The 17869-nt window shown below is 35.0% G+C and overlaps 1 pseudogene; it reads right to left on the bottom strand.

The window, feature by feature from the left end:
* Positions 1-5569: 5569 nt before the first annotated feature.
* On the bottom strand, positions 5570-9555 carry LOC138171066 (endothelial differentiation-related factor 1 pseudogene; annotated as a pseudogene).
* Between the last annotated feature and the right edge of the window lie 8314 nt (positions 9556-17869).

Below are 17869 nucleotides of genomic sequence, written 5' to 3' on the forward strand. Positions count from 1 at the left end.
AAAACCAAGAGTTACCTACCCAGAAAAACTGAGTATCATGTTTCAGGGAATAACATGGTCATTCAGTGGAATAGAGGACTTTCAAGCATATGTCTATATATAAGGGTATATGGGCATATAAATACATATGTGAATGTGTGTATATATTTTTGCAGGTATACATAGATAGAGGGCACAGGACCAATTTAACAGGAAGGAAGGTGAAATTAAGAGGTGAGAGAGGAATATAATGAGAGGAAATGTGGAGAAAGAGAATGGGGTAAACTATCTCATACCGAAGAGGCAAGGAGAAATGGTTACATTGGAGGGGAAGAATAGGAAGGCAAAAGTGAATGGGTCAGCTTATTTCCATTGAAATTGGCTTGAGGAGGGAATGAAATACACAATAAACAGGGTATCTCGCCCTAAAAGGGAGAAGAGGGTGGTAGGGGATTGAGAGGGGAGATGATGGAAGGGAGGGCAGGCTGGGGGGAAGGAAGATGGAAGCACCCACCTTGAAAAGGGACGGGATTAAATTAGAGAATAGAACAAGTGAGAGGTGGGATAGGAAGGAGGGAAATATAGTCTGTCTTTTACAATATATCTACTGTGTTATTGTTTTGCATTAGCCACACATATACATCCTATGATAAACTGCTTATCTTCCCAATAAGGGTGGGTGACAAGGGAAGAAGGGAATGAATCTGGAATTCAAAGTTTTAAAATCAAATATTCAAATATGAATGTGTGTGTGTGTGTATACTATTATCAAAAGTATTTTACATGTAATTGAGAAATAAGATACACAGGCACTGGGGCATAGAGATCCACTGGAAAAGTCGAAATGGGTATGGGAGAAAATGTGGGAGAGAGCAGATTGGAGAAAGGGATATCCTGTGGGACTGCTATTTTGGGGGTATGGGTAGGGGAAATACGGGGAGAAAATTTGTAACTCAAAATCTGGCAGAAATAAATGATGTACATCAGAAGTTAATAAAGCATTTGAAAATAAATAAATAAATGAATGAATGAATGAATAAATAAATAAATAAACTGACACCTGGTTTTATGGGGAAAAAAACAATCCAAAGACCCTTAGTCAACGTGATAAAAAAAAGAAAGAAGAAAACCCAATTATGAGTATCAAAGATGAAAAAGGTAAATCTACCTCCAATGAAGAGGAAATTAAAACAGTAATTATGAATATTTTTGCCAAATTGTATGCACATAAAATTGGCGATGTTAGTGAAATGGATGAATATTTACAAAAATATAAATTGCCAAGATTAACTGAAGAGGAGTAAATTACTTAAATAACCCAGTCTCAAAAAAAAAAATCTCATAAGCCATCAGTGAGTTCCCTAGGGGAAAAATTAATCCCCAGGCATAGCTGATTTACTAGGGAATTCTAACAAATATTTAAAGAATAATTTATTCCTATTCTGTACAAAATATTTAGGAAAATTAGTGGAGTCCTACCAAACTCATTTTATGACACAAATATGGTACTGATACCTAAATCAGGAAGAGATAAAACAGGGAAAGAAAAGTAGAAACCTATTTCCCTCAGAAATATAGATACAAAAATTTAAAATAAAGTATTAGCAAAATCTCTACAACAACTTATCACAAGAATAATACATTTTGATCAGGTAAGATTTATTCCAGTAATGCAAGGATGGTTTAATGTTAGGAAAGCCATCAATATAATTGATTACATCAACAATAAAATTAGCAGAAAATGCATGATTATCTCAATAGATGCAGAAAAGGCTTTTGAGGAAGTACAACATCCATTCCTATTAAAAACACTAGAAGATATAGTAATAAAAGGAGCCTTCCTTAAAATAATAGGTAGTAACTATATAAAGCAATCAGCAGGTATAATATGTAATGGGCATAATCTAGAAGCATTGCCAATAAGATCAGTGGTGAAACAAGGGTGTCCACTATTCACCTCTCTTATTCAATCTGGTACTAGAAATATTAGCAGTAGCAATTAGAGAAGAAAAAAAATCAAAGGAATTAAATTAGGCAAAGAAGAGACCAAGTTATCACTCTTTGAAGATGATACAATGATCATAGAGAATCAAGTAAAATATTACTTGAGACAATAAATAAATTTGGCAAAGTTGCAGGATATAAAATAAACCCACATAAATCCTCAGTATTGCTGTGTATTTCTAATGCAATCCAACAGCAATAGGTAGAAAGATAAATCTATTTAAAGTTATTGTAGACATTACAAAATATTTGGAAATCTGCATGCCAAAACAAACCTAAGACCTATTTGAACACAACTACAAAAAACTTTCCACCCAAATATAGTCATATTTAACTGACAGGAAAAAAAATATCAATTACTCATGGGTGGGTCGAGCTAATATAATAAAATTGCTAATTTTACCTAAATTAAATTACATATAAATGCTGTACCAATAAAATTTATCAAAACTTACATTATGGAACTAGAAAAAATAGTAACAAATTTCCTTTGGAAGAAATAAAAGGCCTAGGATATCAGGGGAATTAATGAAATGAAATGCTGGGGAAGGTGGCCTAGCTATATCAATTTTTAATCTATATAATAAAGCAGTAGTCATCAAAACTACTTGGTACTGGCTGATAAATAGAGAAGTGGATCAATGGAAAAGCCTGAGAAGATGAGACTCATCAGTCAATGATTATAGTAATCTACCGTTTGATATACACAAAGACCCCAGTTTTTGGGATAAGAAAACACTATTTGACAAAAACTGCTGGGAAAATTGGAATATATTATGGCAGAAAGTGGGTATAGACCAGTATCTAACACCATATAAAAAAATCAAGTCTAAATGGGTGATTGGTATATAGGTACAAAGGCTGATATTTTAAGCAATCCGGGATTGCAAGGAATAGTTTACCTGTCATATTTATGGAGAGGGGTAGACTTTATGACCAAACAAGAATTAGAAAGCATTATAAAATGCAAAAGGGAAAATTTTGGTTACATGAAATCGAAAAGCTTCTATACAAAGTCAGTGTAACCAAGATTAACAGGAAAGTGGAAAATTAGGAAATAATTTTTACAACCAACGTCTCTGATAAAGGATTCATTTCTATAATATACAGAGAATTTAGTTTAATCTTTAAGAATACAAGTCATTCCCTAATTGATAAATGTTTAAAGGATACAAACAGGCAGTTTTCAGAGGAAGAAATTAAAGATATCTATAAACAATTGGGTAAAATGACAAAACGGCAAAATGACTAATACTGGAGATGTGAACAAATTGGAACACTAAACCATTTTTGGTGGAATTGTGAATTGATTCCACCATTCTAGAGAGCAATCTGGATGCATGCCCAAAGGGTTATAATTAATTACATACCCTTTGACTGAGTTATACCACTTCTAGGGGTGTATCCCAAAGAGATCATAGAAGTGGGAGGAAGACCCAAATATACAAAAATATTTATAGCATCTCTTTGTGATGGCAAAGATTTGGAAATTATGGGGATGCCCATCAATTGACAAATGGCTAAACAAGTTGTGGTATATGAATGCAATGGAATATTATTGTGCTATAAGAAATGAGGAGCAGATGGACTTCATATTTACCTGGAGAGGCTTATACAAACTGATGCTGAGTCAGAGGAGCAGAACCAGGATAAATTTATACACAATTACAGACACAATATATGTGTGATGACTAATGTTTATAGACTGGACTCTTCTCAACAATGCTGGCTTATAAGTCAACTCCAAAAGCTTCATTATGGAGAGAGATGTCTATATTAAGAGAAAGAACTAGAATGAACAAAGTTTGAATGCAGATTGAAGCAAACAACCTGCTGTCTGTCATTTTCTTGTTTGTTTTTTCTTCCTCTTTCCTATTTTTCATTCCATCTGATACAATCCTTCTTTTAACCTGACTAACATCTAATGTGAAACTATTTGCAGATCTTATAATTGAGTGTTGCCTCATTGGGGGGGGGGAGGGGAGGCAGGGGGAGTAACTCAAGGAATTGTTTAATTGAATCCTGTAAACTAAATGTAAACAAACAAGTTAATAAAGACCAAAATAATTTTTAAAATAATATAAGTGAGAGAAGAAAAAATGGGAAAATAATTCGTAGTGATGAAAAAAGAATTATGAAAAAGACTCAAATACTTAGAAAACTGCTTAATAAGTTTATTTGGCCAAATGGTAGAGGAGATACAAAAATTCACTGAAGAAAACATCTCCTTAAACAGTACAGTTGGTCAAATGGCATAGAACATATAAAAGCTAATTGAGGAAAAGTATACCTTAAAAGTTAGAATTGACAAGTAGAAGGTAATGATTCTATGGAACATCAAGAATCAATCAAACCTACTCAAAAGAATGGAAAAAAAAAGTGAAAGAAAATGTAAAATGCTTTGTGGGAAATAGAACTGAACTGGAAAATAGAAACAGGAGAGACAATGTCATATTTGCTTGACTGTCTCAAAGCCATTATTCAAAGGAGCACCTGGATAGAATCTTTCAAGAAATTATCAAGGAAAACTACCCTGATACCAGACGGGAAAATAGTAATTGAAAGAATCCACTGAATACCTCAGGAAATAGATAGTAAAATAACTATTCCAAGGAACATTATAGTCAAATTTAAGAACTATCAAGTCAAGGGAAAAACAAAGAAACGAACAAAAAAACAAACCCAAATAATAATAATAATAATAAAACTACAAGTGACCAGAAACAAACAATTCAAGTAGCAGAGAGTTACAATCATGATTATACAAGACTTTGCAGCTACAACATTAAATAATTGGAGGTCATGGAACATGATATTCCAGTAAGCAAAGGAGCTAGTACTAAAACTAAGAATCACCTTTCTGACAAAATTAAGCATAAAAGATCAAGAGAAATTTTATTATTCAATGAAATAGAAGGATTTCAGTCTTTCATAAGCAGATGAGAACTGCACCAGCAATTTGACCTTCATTAGCGAGATCTAAGAAAAGCATAGATAGGAAAAAGAGAAGAGAAAACATAAGGGATTCAATATAATTAACCCTACACAGAATCCCTACATACCTACCCAGAAAGATAATATTTGTAATTATTTTTAAGGATAACAAACTTTTATTACTTTCTCTTGAAAATGTAGGCTAAGGAGAACACGTCTCTTAAGTTGGTGACACATTTCCATTCTTTGCCAAACAGGGAGCAAGTTCCATGTATGCCAAAATATATAACTCCCTCCACACAAACTTCCCTTTAAAACACATTAAACATTCAATTGATTCCATTTCAACATTTGCCCCAATGTCTCAAAAACTTATAACTGCTTTTAGAGAGATAAAAATTTACTGACAAAAGTAAGATGAATATTAACTCTGGCTCCTCAATCTTCAGAAAATCAATGGGAAAAAATTCAGGAAAATCATTTCATTTGCAAACTTTTCTTTTTTTTTTTGTTGTAGTTACAGCAGGTATAGACTTGGAAGGTTCCTCCCACAAAGTTTTATGTTCAGCTTTGCAAAATGAAGAGATACATTGGTTCTGATGGTGGAGAACCTGCCATATGAGATCAATCTGAATGAACTGATTTTAAGGCTTTATATTTCTTTCCCTTTTGGTCCTGTCTCAAACAGCTTTCCAATGTCCTTCCCACAAAACTTGAAACTAATGTCTCTTTCAATCTTGCCCAAGACCTGGTTATTAGGAATGGTCCATCCACACTCATAGTCAGCAATAACCAGGGGATTTTCATTTATTTTTTGTGGCCAGATCCTTCTGTATCAGTCCCTTGTTGTGCCAACCCCTTTGACTCACTTTGCCCACTTCTAGAGTGACCTGTCATGGAGAAGTTCCTCAGTCTCTTGGTCCATCTTGGCTGTGTTCTTTGTAATGGAGTGCTGTTTGTTTTGGCCAGCAGTACATTTCTTGGAAGACTCCACTTCTCCTCTTCTCTGTGCTGCTAAGATGGGTTGCTTTGACTTGGCCCGGGATGCTGTGGGGTCTTTCTTGTGCAGCACAATCACTGTGTCCCAGTCACTCTCAGCTAGGGTGAGTGTGTGAGGTGAGATTCTCCACTTTTGAGAAAGACAGACTTAGGGAGCAATATAATGCAATGCTCCACCTGCTTTGATAATTCACTACTCTCCTCACTCAATACTTGTATTTCTTAAAAAATATATCATGATTGTGCAGCTGGAAGGAACATATATACATATAAAATGTATATAGGTGAATTTAATGTGAACATAAGTTGAATTTGAGGGAATGTCATAAAAAGGGATAGGGAAGAGTACATTGGGTGCAAAAGGAAGGAAGAGGTAGAATGGGAAAAATTATTTCACATGAAGAGGCATGATAGAAAAATTACAGTGAAAGGGAATATGGGAGGGTGAGTGACAAGCATCTCTTGAATCTTACTCTCATAAGTATTGGGTCAAAGAAGGAATTACATACACAGTCAGTTCAATATAGAAATATATGTTACCCTATAGGCAAGTAGGAGGGGAGGAGATCACCAAATGGGGGAGGGGAAGATTGAGAATAGGGAGGGCAAATCAGGGCAGGTGGTAGATAGAAACAAAACACTTGTGAGGAGGGAAATAGTGAAAGGAGAAAGAGGAGATGAGAAAAAAAGAGGATAGAGGAAAATACACAGGTAGTAATAATAGTTATTACATGAATGTGATGAACTTTCTTTTGAAATGGAAGCAAATAGTAGAACCAGAATCCTACAGTATACTGTTGATGAAGAAACACACGTGAAGCAGAAAGAACGAATCTATTACGGTTTCAGAAAAAAAAAAAATTTCTTTAGTGATGATTTGTAACTCTTCCATTTGGATAATTCTGTTTATAAGGGATTTTTTCAGTATTTTTGTGCCTATATTATCAAAATGTTAATCCATTTTTCAAAATTTTCTTTCATTGGTCTCATTTTTTCTTCTACCGCTTATGTGACTTTTAAAAATATTTGTTTTAATTAATTAATTTATTTTTAGTTTTCAACAATCATTTCAACAAGATTTTGATTTACAAATTTTTGTCTCCCCACCTTTCCCCTACCACCCACCTCACAATTGTAAACCTACTAAAGAACCCTTCACCCAATCTGTTCTCACTTATACCCTATGGTTTCACCCTCCTAACTTTCTAGTAGGGCAAGATGGAGTTCTAATTTCCCAGTTGCATTACAAATAACAAAAACACATTTTTAAACTTTTTTTTAAACTTCAAGATCAATATTTTTTCCCTTTTTTCCTCCTCACCCACCCCCACTGGGAAGATAAGCAATTCAACATAGGTTTTACATTTGTAGTTACTCAAATCATTTCTATAGTAGTTATATTGTTAATGGCTAACTATATTTCCATCCATCCTATCCCATTTCCCACTTATTCTATTTTCTCCTTTGATACTAGCCCTTTTCAAAAATGTTAGCTTATAACTACCCTCTCCCTCAGGCTGCCCTCCCTTCTATAATCTCCCCTTTTATTTCCTACCCCATAATTTCATGTAGAGTAAGATACCCAATTGAGTGTGTATGTTATTCCCTCCTTAAGACAAAGTCAGTGAGAATAAAGTTTTCTCATTCCTTTCATCTTCCTGCCCTTCCTCTCCATTGTAACAGTTTTTCTTGCCTCTTTTATATGAGATAATTTACCCTAATATATCTATCCCTTTCTCCTTCTCCAAATAACTTCCACTCTCACAATTTTATTTTATTTTTTAGCTATTATCCCTTCATATTCAACTCATTCTGTGCCCTCTATGTGTACATGAACATACATATGCCCACACTCACATACATATTTATATATACATACATCCTCCTATACATACATATATATGTATGTATCCATATATATATATATATATATATACATATATATTCTTTTCAATTAGCCTCATACTGAGAAAAGTCTTATGAGTTAAAAATATTGTTTTTCCATGTAGGAATGTGAATAGGTCAACTTTAATAATTTCCTTATGATTTATTTTTCCTGTTTACCTTCTAATTCTTCTCTTGCTTCTTGTATGTGAAAGTCAAATTTCCATTACAGCTCTGGTTTTTTCATCAATAATTCTTGAATATCCTCTATTTCATTGAATGATCATATTTTTCCCTGTAGCATAATACTCAGTTTTACTAGGTAGGTGATTCTTGGTTTTAGTTCTAGCTCCTTTGACCTCCAGAACATCATATCTTAAGCTCTTCTCTCCCTTAATGTAGAAGCTGCTAAATCTTGTGTTATCCTGATTCTGTTTCCAACAATCCTCAAATAGTTTCTCACTGACTGCTTACAATATGTTCACTTTGACCTGGGAACTCTTGAATTTGGCCATAATATTCCTAGTAGTTTTCTTTTTTGGATCTTTTCAATTGGCAATCAGTGAGTTTTCTTTAAATTTCTATTTTGCCCTCTGGTACTAGAATATCAGCGTAATTTTGCTTGTTAATTTCTTTCAAGATGGTGCCTAGTCTAGGCTCTTGTTTTCATCATGGATTTCAGGTTGTCCAATAATTTCAAATGATCTCACCTATATCTGTTTTATAGGTCAGTGGTTTTTCCAGTGAGATATTCAACATTTCCTTCAATTTTATCATTTGTTTGTATCAGTTTTATACTATCTTGATTTCTCATAAATTCATTATCTTCCATTTGCTCCATCCTAATTTTGAAGGAGTTATTGTCTTCAGTGAGTTTCTGCAATTCCTTTTCCACCTTGCAAATATGCCTTTTAAGGCACTCTTCTCCTCACTGGCTGTTTGGGCATCTTTTGCCACTTGAGTTAGTCTCTTTTTTAAGGTGTAATTTTCTTCAGTGTATTTTTGAGTTTCTGTTATCAGGTTTTTGCCTAGTTTTTCATGATTTTCTTGCATCATTCTCAATTTTCTTCTCAGGTTTTCCTCCACTTTTCTTACTTGATTTTCAAAATCCTTCTTGAGCTCCTCCATGGCCTGTAACTCCTAGTTCATATTATTTTTTTCTTGGAAGATTTTGATGCAAGAGTTATGACTTCAATGTCTTCCTCCTGTTCCATGCTTTGATATTTTTTATCCCCCCAAAAAGGATTCCAGGAACTGCTTGTGCTTCGTCTGCTTGCTCATATTGTCAGCCAAACTTGAGTTTGGAGCTTTTTGTCACAGTACGACTCTGCTTCCAGAATAGAGAGAGCTTTGTCTCAAATTGCTGCAGTTTTTGTAGCTGCCAGAGCTATTAGGAGGGTGCCCTCTCTACAACTCTCACAAGTTTTGCCTGACCACCACCCAAGACCATGATCCAGATCCAAGCAAGTGACAATTCAGAGGGTAATCTCTCTTGGTGTTCAACTTACTTGGAACAGGAAGAAGACATTGAAGTCTCTCTGATTCTGTCTCTGTTTTTGTTCATCAGACTCTCTCTCTCTCTCTCTCTCTCTCCTTCATTTTTATTTGCGGATACTCAGAAAATAAGAATTGTTAGTGGATATTTTTAGAATTGGAAGTGAGACTGCAAGTTTGTACCTGAATGTCACATTTCCTATTCAAATCTGATTTTTCATCAAGAAAGCTTGAAAGCTCTCTATATCTTTGAATGACCATATTTTCCCCTGAAACATGATAGTTTTGCTGGGTAGGTGATTCTTGGTTTTAGTCCTTGGCTCCTTTGATCTCCAGAATATCAAATTCCAAGCCCTCCATTCCTGCAATGTAGAAACTGCCAGATCCTGTGTTATTCTGATCGTGTTTCCATAATATTCATTTTTTTTTCCTCTTGGCTGCTCGAAATATTTTCTCCTTGATCTGCGAAATACAGAACCTGGCTATAATATTCCTGGGAGTTTTCTTGTTGGGATCTTTTTCAGGAGGTGAATGGTGAATTCTTTCCACCTCTATTTTTCCCTCTGGTTCTAAAACATCAGGCCAATTTTCCTTGAGAATTTCTTGAAGGATGATGTCTAGTGTCTTTTTTTGTCATGGCTTTCAGGTAGTCCAATAATTCTAAATTATCTCTCCTGGATCAATTTTCCAGGTCAGTGGTTTTTCCAATGTGATATTTCACATTGACTTCTATTTTTTTCATTTGTTAGATCTGTTTTATCATGTCTTGATTTCTCATAACGTCACTAGCTCCCATTTGCTCCAATCTAATTCTGAAGGAATTATTATATTTAGTGAGCTTTTGAGATTCTTTTTCCATCTGGCAAATTCAGCTTTTTAAGTCACTCTTCTCCTTATTGTCTTTTTGAGCCTCTTTTGCCATTTGAGTTAGTCTATTTTTTAAAGAGCTATTTTCTTCAGTCAGGTTGTTCACTCTCTTTTCATGATTTTCTTGCATCATTTTTATTTATCTTCCCAATTTTTCCTCCACTTTTCTCATTTGGTTTTCAAAATTGTTCTTAAACTCCTCTATGGCCTATATCCAGTTTGTATTTTCCTTGGAAGCTTCTGATGCAAGACTTCTGACTTTATTGCCTTCTTCCTGTTCCATGCTTTGATCTTTTTCATTCCCCCCAAAAGTTTCCATTGTCTGATTTCTGTGCTTGCTTTGCTTCCTTTGCTTGCTCATATTGTCACTCAACAATTTGACTTTTGAGCTTTTTGTTACAGTAGATCTCTGCTTACACAGAGGAGAGCTTTATCCCAAATCACTAGGGTTTTGTGGCTTTGCATCTATTAGTGGGATGCCCTCTCAGAAACCTCCAATGGTTATTTTTTAAGACACTATAAATATCTTAATACTATTAGTATCACATGTGAATTTCTTACCTAATGTATATGTGTACATGCCATTTCTTCTACCAGGTTCAATGAGAACCAAAACTATGTATTTTTGTTCTTGTTATTCTTAGAGTTTGTATCTAAGCTCCCTTCCTTACTTTAAATCAGACACCGTACCCAAGCCCTAGCAATGCAAATATAAGTTTTTCTTTTTGTATATTTTCAAAGGAGTCCCTCTCTTGAAGGGATTTAGCTTCCTATGTGCACTACATTAATGTGAAATAGAAAGTGAGGGTAAGTTGGAAAACATCAAAGTGTCAGGAATGAAGCCCCAAAAGAAGCAAGAATGAATGGTCTGGGCACTTCCTGTGATGTTTATAATAGGAAGGAACTCACTAATCATTCCACATAAATCCAAGTTATAATTTTTGCTTAACTATTAAAATAGATCTTGTTTAAATGACTTCCCTGTTTTCTATAGATACATCTGATATCTAGAGCATATTAGATTCTTAATACATATTTATTGATTAATTCTTTTGTAGCAGGTCATTGGTGAACAATTTCTCTTGAAAAATAGAAATTCTCAACATTTGCTTGCAGGTACTCTAGAAACTATGAATTGGTGACTGCAGTGACTGTGCCTAGGAGAGACTGGAAACCCAGAGAAGGGTGAAAAAAAATGAACAAAGGCACAAATTTGTCTAGAGAATTCTTTTGCATTTAAAAAATGATTTGAGTGTACAAGCAGTCAGGGAAAAACAATTTGAGTACTGTGGAAACACAATCAGGATAACACAAAATCTAGCAGCTTCTACATTAAGAGATCAAAAGATTTGGCACATGATATTCCAGAGGCCAAAGGACCTAGTGTTAAATCTGAGAATCACCTACCCAGAAAAAACTGAGTATAATACTGCAGGGGAATATATGGACATTCAATGAAATAGAGGACTTTCAAGCATTCTTGTTGAAAAGACCAGAGGTGAACAGAAAATTTGACTTTCAAATACAAGAAGAGAGAATCATGAGAAGGAAAACAGGGAAAAGAAATCATAAGGAACTTATTAAAGTTTAACTATTTACATTCTTACTTGAAATTCATTATTTGTAACTCTTGAGACTTTTCTCAGTTTGAGGATAGTTGAAGTGAATATATATGCATGTATATGTGTGTATATTAAAATTAAGAGGTGAGAGAGGGCTATATTGAAAAGGATAGAAAGAGAAGGTAAATTATCTCACACAAAATAGGCAAGAGAAAGTTGTTACAATGTGGGGGAAGAGCAGGAAGGTGAAAGGGAATGAGTCAACCTTTCTCTCTTTGGATTTGATTTAAAGAGGGAATAACATATACACTCAATTGGGTATCTTACCCTACAAGAAAATAGGATGTATAAGAGGATGCATGATAGAAGGGAGTGCAGATTGAGAGAGAGGATAGTTAGAAGCAAGCAATTTCGAAAATGTACAGAGGCAAAGGAGAAAATAGAATGAATGGGGGTGGGATAAGATAGAGGGAAATATAATTACTCGTTTACAACATGACTACTATGGAAATGTTTTGTATAACTACAGATGTATAACCTTCATATATGTGTATGTCTTTATTTATTTACCTTTAGTTTACAACATTCAATTTCACAATGTCTTGAGTTTCAGATTATCTCCCTCTCCATCTGCTCCCAAACTCCACCCCCCATGGCACCATGCAATCAAATATAGTATCTACAAATACATTCAAATTAAACATTAGGCAAGTTGTAAAGAAGGCTTATAACCAATGGTGTGAACAATGAAAAGGAAGAAACAAAATAAAATAAGAAAGAGAGAAAGAGAGAGAGCAAGTAGTGTGCTTCAATCTGCATTCAGACTCTGTAGTTATTTCTCTGGATGTAGATATCCTTTTGCATCGCAAATCTTTTGGAGATGTCTTGTAAACTTGCATTGCTGAGAGGAGACCAGTATATCAAAGTTAGTCATCATACATACAATGTGTCTACAATTGCATGCAAAGTCCTCCTGGTTCTGCTCAATTCACTCACCATCACTTTATATAAGTCTCTCTAGGTTATTATGTAGTCCATGTGTTCCTCATTTCTCATAGCACAATAGCATTACATTATATTCATAATGTATAAACTATATTAAATTGCTTTTTTTCCTGGGAGGGGGGTGAGGGTGAGGAGGAACAAGGGAGAGAATCTGGAACTCAAAGTATTAAGCGTACATCTTAAAAAGTTGTTTTACATGCAACTGGGAAATGAGAAATACAAGCAATGGGGTATAGAAATCCATTTTGCCCTACAGAAAAGTAGGAGTTTTGGGGGTAATATAAAAGAGGGCATATTGAGGGCAATATGCTTGCCATCTTAGCATGGGGGCTAGGGGAGAAACAGGAAGAAAATTTCTAATTAAAAATTTTGTGGAAATGAATGTTGAAAACTAAAAATAAATATATACATTTTTAATTTTTTTAAAAGCACAGAAAATCACCCTTTAAATAGAATAACCCAAATGGCAAAAGGGATCCAAAAAGTTAATCAGGACTAGAATCCCTCTAAAAGCAGAATTAGCCAAATGGAAAATGACATGCAAAATCTCATTGAAGAAAATAATTCCTTAAAAATGATAATGGATCAAATTGAAGGTAATGGCTTTATGAAAAATTAAGAAATTACAAAACAGAAATAAAAGAATGGAAAAATAGAAGACAATGTGAAATGCATCTTTGGAAATACCACTGATATGGGAAATAGCTCGAGGAGAGATCATTTAAAAATTATTGGACTACCTGAAAACCATGCTCAAAAAGAGAGTATAAACATCATATTTCAAGAAATTATCAGGGAAAACTGATATGCTGATATTTTAGAAGCAGAGTGGAAAAAACAAATGGAAAGATTATGCCAACTGCCTGTTGAAAGATATCTCCAAAGGAAAATTCCTAGTTACATTCTAGACAAATTCCACAGCTTCGATGTCAAGGAGAAAATATTGCAAGCATTCAGAAAGAAACAATGCAAATATTGTGTAAATGCAATCAGGATAACACAAGACCTAACAGTTTCTACATAATGGGATCAGAGGACTTGGAATATGATATTCCAGAAGTCAGAGTAGCTAAGATTATAACCAAGAATCGCTTACCCAGCAAAAGTAATTATAATATTTCAGGTGAAACAAAATGGACATTCAATGAAATAGAAGATTTTCAAGAATTCTTGATGCAAGGGGTGGCCAGATGGCTCAGCAAGGAAGACCACTGGCTCCAGTGTCGGGATGACCTGGGGATCTAATCTAGGCACAGATACTTTGCACCACACCCAGAAATAACTGGCCGTGTAACCTTGAGCAAGTTACTTAACCCTGATTGCTTAAAAAAAAAACCTTACAATAAAAGAATTCTTGATGCAAAGATCAGAGTGGAATAGAACATCTGACTTGCAAACACAAGAATCAGGAGAAGCACAGAAAGGGAAACAGAAAAGCAAAGCCAAAAGGTAATGATTAATGTTGGACTGCTTATATTCCTACATGGAAAGATGATATTTCTAACTCATGACACCTTTTTTCAGTATTAATTGGAGGAAAGAAATAGAGAGACAGACAGAGAGCCAGATAGATAGATAGACGGACACACAAACAGATAGATAGATAAATAAACTGACAGACAGAGAGAGAGATAGGTATATAGGTATATATGTATATGTATACACACACACATATAAAGAGAGAGAGAAAGACAGAGGATAGACAGACAGACAGATGATAAATATCCAGGATAGTCATGAGCCAGGCACCACAATAAATCTGAGGCTGTAGGGACTGGTGAACTTGACCAGTCTCTCAGAAAGTTTCCTGTCTTCTCAATAGGGCACGAGATGGATAGATAGCACAATGATAAAAAAAAATAAAATTAAGTTGTGAGAGAGGAATATATTGATAGGAGGAGAAAGTGATGGATAGAAAGGGGTAAATTATCTCACATAAAAATGGCAAGAAAAAGCTTTTATAATGGAGGGTATTGGGGAAAAGTTGAGAGGAAATGATTGAAACTTACTATCACTGAATTTGGCTTAAGGACAAATAACACACATACTCAATTGGGTATCCTACCCTATAAGAAAGTAAGAGGAAAGTGAATAAAAAGGGGTATGGTGATAGAATGGAAGGCAGTCTCAGGGAAAGGGCAATCATAATCCATGGCATCCTGGGTTGGGGGAAAGAGCACGGTTAAGGAGAAAAATTTAAACTCAAAATCTTGTGGAAACGAATGTTGAAAAATAAAGAAAAAAATTAATTAATGTTAAAAAAAACTGATATAGGTCTTTTCTCTGAAGTCAAAATGTGAGGAAAAAAGGAATCAAAGAGTGACAGAGTACCTCTGTCCAGTGAGGTAGAGGTTAGTATCTGTGGTGGTAAGGGAGTTGTGGTACTTTTTGCCTGTCACCATTTCTTTCCTTCACATATGTTCAAAGTATTCTCTCTTGAACTGAAGATAGTGACTATACACACACACACACACACACACACACACACACACACAGAGTTAAAGGGGTTCAAGGGGTGGGAGACAAGATGGTGGAATGAAAGCAAGAAATCACCTGGGCTTTCCTCCAAATCACTGTGAATACCTGTAAAAATTAGTCTAAAAAATTCTAGAGCAGCAGAACCCACAAAAAGAAAGAGTAATAACAATTTTCAGCCCAAGATAACCTAGATAGTTGATGGGAAAAGTCTGTTGCACAGGCTGGGAAAGGAACACAGTTGAGCTCAGGTCTTGTCAGCACACTGGGTCTCAGCAAAATGGGAGCAAGTCTTAGGGGAATGTATCACTGGCAGTTGAGGAGAAGGAAGGAGAGGGATTTCTCAACACACAAATGACAAAGACAACATAAAAGGTTAGTTGAAAGTATCATTTGCATCTATGTGAGAGAGGGGCACAGACCAACCCTTGCCCCAGCATGGCCCTAGGGAAAGGGTGGGAGCAGTAGTGGATGCAGTGGTTGCTTCCAGAGCACTTAGCCCACAGAGGGTGAATGTATTGAACAACTAATCAGGAAGGAGATTACAGGGATCTTTTTGGTGACATTGTGGCAGGATTGTGTTGCTTTACCCATACATGGATCTGAGACTCAGTCCTAGGTGGTAGTCTTGGGGTGAGCAGGAGAGCTGAGAGAGTAGAGCTTGTGGCAGCAGTGGGGAGGGAACCATTCTCACACATTCAGGGCAGAAAAGAGTGCTTCTTGTCACTCACTGACCAGAGCACAGGCTAAGAGAGGAGTAAACACCTCTTCTTAGATCATGCAACCTTGGAAAAACTGAAAATGTGCTCGTCCCTAAAAGTAGCTGCCCCAAATCTTGAAGCTTAGGACAGTACCACTTTCACCAAGCAGAGTCCTAAACTTAAGAAAGAATTTAAAATCCAAGTAATTGGCTGGGGAGAAGAGCAAACAATGGAAAAAAAGATACTCAGTCTTACTTTGGTGACAAGGAAGATGAAAACATACACACAGAAGAAGACAACAAATCCAAAGTTTCTAAGGCCTCCAAATATATATATATATATGAATTGATCTCAGGCCATGGAAGAGCTCAAAAAAGATTTTGAAAAGCAAGTAAGAGAAGTGGAAGAAAAATTGGGGAGAGAAATGATAGTGATGCAAGAAAACCATAAAAAATGAGTCAAAAGCTTCCTGAAGGACACCTCAAAAATACTGAAAAAAATAAGTTTTAAAAATAGAATAATCGAAATGACCCAAAAAGTCCACAAAGCCAATGAAGAGAAGACTGCCTTAAAAAGCAAAATTGGTCAAATGGAAAAGGAGGTTCAAAATCTCACTGAAGAAAATAATTCCTTAAAAAATTAGAAAGGAGTAAATGGAATGTAATGACTTTTAGGGAAATCAAGACATAATGAAACAAAATAAAAAAGAATGAAAAAAAGACAATGTGAAATATTTTATCGGTAAAACCACTTGCCTGGAAAAAAATCCAGGGGAGATAATTTAAAATTTATTGGACTACCTGAAAGTTATGCTCAAAAACGAGACTAGATATGATATTTCAAGAAACTATGAAGGAAAATTGCCCTGATATTCTAGAACCAGTGGATAAAATAGAAATTGAAAGAATCCACTGATCACCTCCTGAAAGAGATCCCCAAAGGGAAACTCCTGGGAATCTTATAGCCAAATTTCAGAGTTCACAGGTGAAGTACAAAATATTATAGCCAAATTCATTCCAAAGTTCCCAGGACAAGCAGTCAGAAAGAAACAATTCAAGAATCATGGAGCCACAATAAGGATAACGCAAAGTTTAGCAGCATCTACATTAAAAGTTTGAAATATTCTGGAGGTCAAAGGAAATAGATTGTAAACAAAATATCACCAACCCAATAAAAATTATTATAACTGAGTGAGAAAATTGACACTCAATAACAGAAGAATTTAATGTATTCTTGAGCTAAATAGAAAAAAAAATGACTTTCAATTACAAGTCTAAGAAGAAAGAAAAGGTAAACAGGAAAGAGAAATCATAGTGAATTTCTTGAAGTTCAACAATTAACATTCCTACATGGAAAGATGATATTTTTAAACTTCTGATATATTTCACATTATTAGGGTAGTTCGAGGCTATATATATACAAAAGGGCCCAAGGTGAGTTGAATATAAAGGGAGAATATCTAAAAAATGAAATTAAAGGATAAGAGGAATATATTGGAAAAAGAAGAAAAGGACTGTTAGAATGGGGTAAGTTATCTCACCTCAAATAAGCAAGAAAAATATCTTTTACACTACACGGGAAGAGGGGGGCAGTAAGAGGAAATGATTCAACCTTACTCTCATTGGATTTGCCTTCAGAAGAGAATAACATACAGATTCAATTGGGTATGAAAATATATCTTACTTTACAGGAAAGCAACAGATGATGGGTATAAGAGGGGAGTAATAGAAGGGAGGGCAGACTGTGGGAGAGAGTAGTGAGAATGCATTCCATCATGGAGTGGGAGAAGAATAGAGATGGGAAAAATATTTGGAACTCAATATTTTGTCGAAGTGAATGTTGAAAACTAACATAAACAAACAAATAAACAGACAAAAAGATGAACAAAGAAAGAGAGACAGAAAGAAAGGAAGGAAGGAAGAAAGAAAGAAAGAAAGAAAGAAAGAAAGAAAGAAAGAAAGAAAG

The sequence above is a fragment of the Petaurus breviceps genome, unplaced genomic scaffold (assembly GCF_028583685.1).
Source record: "Petaurus breviceps papuanus isolate PSGF00001 unplaced genomic scaffold, PetGlider_PUasm1.0 126, whole genome shotgun sequence".
In the NCBI taxonomy this organism is placed as follows: domain Eukaryota; kingdom Metazoa; phylum Chordata; class Mammalia; order Diprotodontia; family Petauridae; genus Petaurus; species Petaurus breviceps.